Here is a 6,000-nt window from a genome sequence, read left to right as displayed (position 1 = left end):
TTTCCTGTCAGCCTGCTTTCATATAAGAGACATAGAGCCCACAAAAAGACCCCCTGGAGGGGTAAAAACAAAAAAACTTTTATGATATTATAGGAAGGAATAAGGATTATACTGACCTAAAATAGTTTCTTAATATCTCCAGTTTGCAGGTTTCATGTTTCATAATCTAAAGTATAACTTGTAATGGTCAGCTACTGGAACTGACCATTTTGAAGAATAAGTGAACTTTTCAGATTTTTCAACCATTTTGAAAAGCATCAATTCATTTCTCCACTTTGTCATAAAATCCCAATAACTCTGAAAATGGTTTCAACGTGTTCAAGGAACATGAAAAACTTTGCACGGCTCTTTGTGAGACGAGACAGACTTCATTAAAAATCCGCCATGTTCCCGGCTCTCCGGCTCAGTCTGAGCCGTCTCAGCTGGAAGAGTCGTTTCTAAAAGCCGAGCAGCAAATATGAGCCAGCGGAGCTCCGTGTTTACAGACACGGCTGTTGTAGCTCTGTTTATCTCCAGGAGCTTCTGTGATTTCCTAAACACAGTTTGAGTTTGACATGTTCACAATATTTTGTCTCATGTTTATGGAAACAGTGCTGTGTGAAGGTTGGAGTCACTTCAGATGTCTCATTTCTAACACAGTTGTCTGATGGGTTCTGCATGCATTCTGCAGCAAAACAACACAAACGGACATGAAGGCCGACGGAAACGCAACAGGAATGATTTAACCGCAGAGCTCCATCTGTCTGCCACGTCCTCCGAAATCCCTGCAGGATGCTGACATCTGGGATTCTGTTTGGAAGCTGGAAAGTCAAAATTAACAGAAATAATTTGGGATATTTAGATTCACAGGAGAAAAAAAGGGTTCATTTTTCAAAGTTATATTTTCATGTTATTCATTTATTTATAAATGTCACAGTTTCAAACTAAATATTTAACTCAGTATTTAGCTCAAAGCTAAATATTTAGCTAATATGCAAATTCACTTTCTGATAACTGGAAGTGGACTACCAAAATAAAAGCTGTCTAGCAAACCTGTAAATAAACTCCTGCTGGTGAACTGCAGTTTAATGGGAGTTTATTTCATGTTTGATTTTTAATAGAAAGCTTTTATTTTGATAGCAACATGATTTTGCATCTTAGCTAAATATTTATCTGAAAACTAAACATTTGGTTTGAATATGGCTGAATTAAAATAGTTATATATTCTTGATGACTGTCGCTGCAGAGCACCTGTACGCGCATGAGGAAATTCCCCACAAGCCAACCCTGCAGCTTTGGATTAAGACCCCCTCTGGCATCTTAAGGCTCTCAATCCACAGCTTCCCAAGAACCGGGTCCGCCTCCCTACCAGGATGGATCCAAACGGACCAAGCTGGAGCTTGTGCTTCAGTTCTCCGTCTCACAAATTGTTCTCCGTGCAAGCAGTGATAGAGATTAGGGTCAGAGATATTAGATTGAAGTTGATTTCATTACATAGTTGTCTCTTTAATTTGATGTCTGCATCTATTTTCTGCTACTGCTGTGTGCCGTTTAATTCCCTATTCCTACAATTAAACAAGCATACAAAGACAGTCACATGGTGGACATTCCTTGTGTGTCACACTATAAGGTTCTCTGATAGGTGTAATTAATCATGGGGTTCGTATGACATAACTGATACAAGGTGTACCTACTGAAAACCAGTAGAGTATATAAATATCTTCCCTGAGACTTGAAACTCAAGACACAAAAACCTAAAGAACAAGTTTGAAAATGAGAACAACTGTTAACGGCTGTGAGCTGAGGGACGTAGTTTAACTCAGGCATCTAGTCGGCAGAGCGGCGGAGCGTCAGGAAACGGTTGATGGATCCAGGCGAATCTCCTCCGAGATGCTCTGAGTGAACTCAGCTGATCACTGACTGTCTCCTGAGAAAAGTGCAGATTTTAGCACAACAGAATGAATCTGTAAAGGAAAACCTGACCCAGACACGTACTGGTCCAACGGTCAGCAATAATTACAGGAAGGTTTTACAATCATTTTCACCTTCATTTTAGTTGCACTTGTGTCAAATTTTATACAGCATTTAATTCCTCAATTAGTTAGACTGACTTCACCATTACTCCCAGATTTTTCCCAGTCTGCTCTTTGCTGTCCTCCTGAACGTGTTTTATCCCGATCATAAATGTTAGATTCATACTCTTTTCATTCTTTAAGTCAGCTGTTTTACGGCTGAGCTGCCCAGCGTGATATTTATCTGTAGCTCAGTGAAAATGGCTGCTGGAGTTCCTCAGGGAGCCATTACAGCGGGCGACTTGTCCTGCTCAGACACAACAACCATCCGTCATGCAAATCCAGAACATGGACGCCACATTCAGGCGGCCATGATGGGCTTTACTGCACCAGAGGTTAGAAAGGGTCTGTTGCTAACAGCAACAGACATTTCCTTTTTAAAAACTTTATCCAATGCAAACAAGCAGTTTTCATTTTTATGCTATTTTGAAGCTATACATTTAGAAAAAAAGAAGAAAAATTTTTTTTATTTTTTGCCAGGATTTATTTTTCACTGAAACTTTCTGGGTAATTAATCAAAATGTATTTTTAATCCAGATCTGGCGTCATTACTGGCTGCAGGTTGTTGCTGCGAGATGAGAAATCCCAGGATGCACTGCTGCTGTTAAAGGTTTCACCTCAGAGTTTGTAAACAGTTTCTAAACAGTTTCATCCACAAAGTTTCTGCAGCCCCTGAGAGGCGAACGTCTCATGTCAGGGTAAACACGCTCCCCTCCCCCAGAGAAACTGGAACCGTTTTATTTATCTCATCAGTCGGCACATGAAAACTGTTTTTGTGTTATGATGGTTCAGAAAGCAGCCAGAGAACATTTACATGTTTTGAAAATGATATTTTCCAGGATAAACTGGAAGTGATGAAGCTAACCGCTCACTGCTGAATCCATCGATCTCCTTGAAATATGATCATTCTTCCTCTGGCAGTCCGAAAACATGACTGCTAGGTGTGTGTGTGTGTGTGTGCGTGTGTGTGTGTGTGTGTGTGGGTGTGTGTGTGTGTGTGTGTGTGTGTGTGTGTGTGTGTGTGTGTGTGTGTGTGTGTGTGTGTGTGGGTGGGTGTGTGTGTGTGTGTGTGTGTGTGTGTGTTTTTATCCTGTGTTGTCTTGTGATGGACAGGTGATCTGAAAAACCTAAATAACAGAAACCTGAACTTTACCTTTTAACTGATTTTGCTCAGATTTTTTTTCTGTTACTCCATAAATTATTAGTAAAAGTTTAAACGTATTTCTGTGAGCAGTTTGAACTCTGGAGGTTTGTGGTTTTAAGCGACTCGGTGGGATCTCAGGGTCTCGTTTTGTTTCAACATGAGGTTTTTAATGGGATGTGTTATGACTGAAAAGGCTTCGTTTGTGAGGAGAAAATGAGTTCCACCCCCGGTCCGTTAGTTAGTGGGAAAACAGAAAAACACGGTAACTGTTTGCATCAGGACCTGCTTCCACTGCGCCGTCGCAGCCTGAAGGAAGAGCCATGATGTTTTAATAACAACAATGTGCATCAATGTTTCCTTACAGACTCCAAAACAATCTTTGATATTAAAATGCAACACATCTGCCTCTGCTTTGCTGCTGCAGAGTTTGTGGAGAAAACATTGTGATGCTTTAATTTTTTCTGATCCACAGTCAGTCAGAAAAAAGTTACTTCTGCTGTTTGGATTTTAATTTGTTTAAATGTTTTGGGTAAATTCAAGGAAACAAATTCACCAGTCATCTTTTAACTCTGCTGCATCCGAAGAGCAGAACCGAGCGTTGGAGGAGATCCTTCCTCCCAGCAGCTGCCAGACGGGTTTTAGCACAAGTTTAAATTATCTAGGCTATTATTGAGCTCATATCATAAACTAAAACCAGCTTGATCAGTCCCATTCTGATTATTAATATTTTGTTTACAGAGGTATCATAAATAATCTTATTTGTGGTTTTGGTTGTCTGTTGTTTTTTTTTTTCAGTTTTATATACAGTTATGTTTTAACTTTGAAATTCAAAATATCCAGTTCCAGTTATTTTATTGGTTTCTGATGATACATAATAATGTATCATTGTGATACATTATTATGTCATTACTGTTATATTACTTGAAAATGATCTCAAAGCAACAATATTATTGTTTATTGCAATAACTACTGGAACAATTTATTGACCAGCAAAATGTGTTATCATGACAGGCTTATTTCTATCTCTAATTATGACTTTACAAGTCAAAATGATGCATTTTATTCTTCTTATGACATTAAAACTTGTGACTTCCTGTTGGGCTTTTATTTTTCTTTCATGAGGGAAATGTGCTTCTGTATACCTGCTGCTATCAAACCTGAATTTCCCGTCTCATAATGATCCCAGGTTTTGGTTTGACTTACAAAGAAATCTCTTTGTCCTCTATTAGTTATGGAAACAAGATTCTACTAATAAACCACATTCACCAAGATTAACCAAAAAAAACTGGCTGCTGCATCAAGCAATGATTCTTTGTAATGTAAGTCCATATTGGTTGCCAGACTGTTGACCGCCTTGTGATGTCCAACGGCCTGCAAGGTGATAAAAATGTCCTCCTGTAATTTCATGTTCACCGCAATTTCCTGGAATTCTCCAGGGATCGTAAATCAGCGCCGGACCGCTCGCCTAAAACGTTTGTGTTGGTACAACATCAGGAGCAAATGAGCCTTCAAATCAACATCTGTACGCCACACTGGGAAGACCTTCCTATTAACGCCAGGAGCTGGGCGCCACATGGGAAAGGCGACTGTGATTCAGGGCTGACTTAACAAACCGGGACAGGTGAGATGGAAAAGCAGGAGAAAATGTTTCTGCCGCTGTGGGAGCAGGCGGCTTGGTGTCATTACAGATGTTTGGTTTTCTCTGCTGTTTTTCTGGTTGGATGCAGAAGTTAATGTGGTAACGATTTGCTGGCCCTCTGTTAAAATCACCAGCATCAGCTCTGTTTATGTTTGGAGCAGTGACTCTGGGCTCCAGGCAGGACGATTTATTAAAGTGTATATAAACTGAAGCAAATGAAATAAAAATGTACTCTTTTCCTCTTTTCCATTCTAGAGACGGCTGTTTTGAAAAAAAAAAACAAAAAAAACATGCGAGCCACTGGATAATTCAAGATGGCGACCATTTCTCAAAATGGCCAACAGGAGAAATGTTTTCACCACATTTGTGAACAGTTTGGAGGTTTTTTAAGCCGCTCAGTGGGATCTCAGCTCAAATCATTCACAACGAGACCCAATAAAATCATATTTACGGATAATTTTTCAAGATGGCCGTGATGGTTGTCATGGAAAAAACATTTTTGCACTAAAATCAGCAATAAGAAGAATGTGTTTGATGTCAAATCATATGTAATGAATCCTAGAAATCATATTTTCTTGTTCTAGTTTTTCCTTTTTCTGATGGACAATTTTCAAAATGGCCACCGTGGTTTTAGAGGAAAATGTAAGTTTGAGCAGACTGTTGACCGCCTTGTGATGTCCAACGGCTAGGTTCACTGCTAAAAAGCTCACTAAAAAGCTAGGTTCACTGCTAAGCAAAAATCTACTACTAAAGCTAAACACAACAAAATTAGCAGAAGCTAAAACCACTAGCACATGAAAAAGTTCATCTGGTGACGATCAGTTTGGACTCACAGAGCAAAGTCCTCAGGTTCTGACTCTGCTGCAGTTTATTACTTTAGCTGTAAGAGTCGGATCACCACAGCTGAAAACATTTGACATAAAATTCATCCAGGTCATGAAAACGGGAAACATTTTATGACAATAATTGGTCTCAGAAATGGTCCTAAAATTCAAGTGGCTAATAGGAAATATAAAAGCAAACCTCAGGGTGAACATCTTAATTTTCATGCTTGTTCTTCAAATATTAATATAAATATATTTATATTTATGTAAATATAAATATAAATGAGTAATTAATATATTTACTCATGTCTTCTTATGAAAATGACATCAATCTTGTAAGAA

This window comes from Gambusia affinis, linkage group LG08 (assembly GCF_019740435.1).
Source record: "Gambusia affinis linkage group LG08, SWU_Gaff_1.0, whole genome shotgun sequence".
Lineage (NCBI taxonomy): Eukaryota > Metazoa > Chordata > Actinopteri > Cyprinodontiformes > Poeciliidae > Gambusia > Gambusia affinis.
This window is presented reverse-complemented; position numbering follows the sequence as displayed.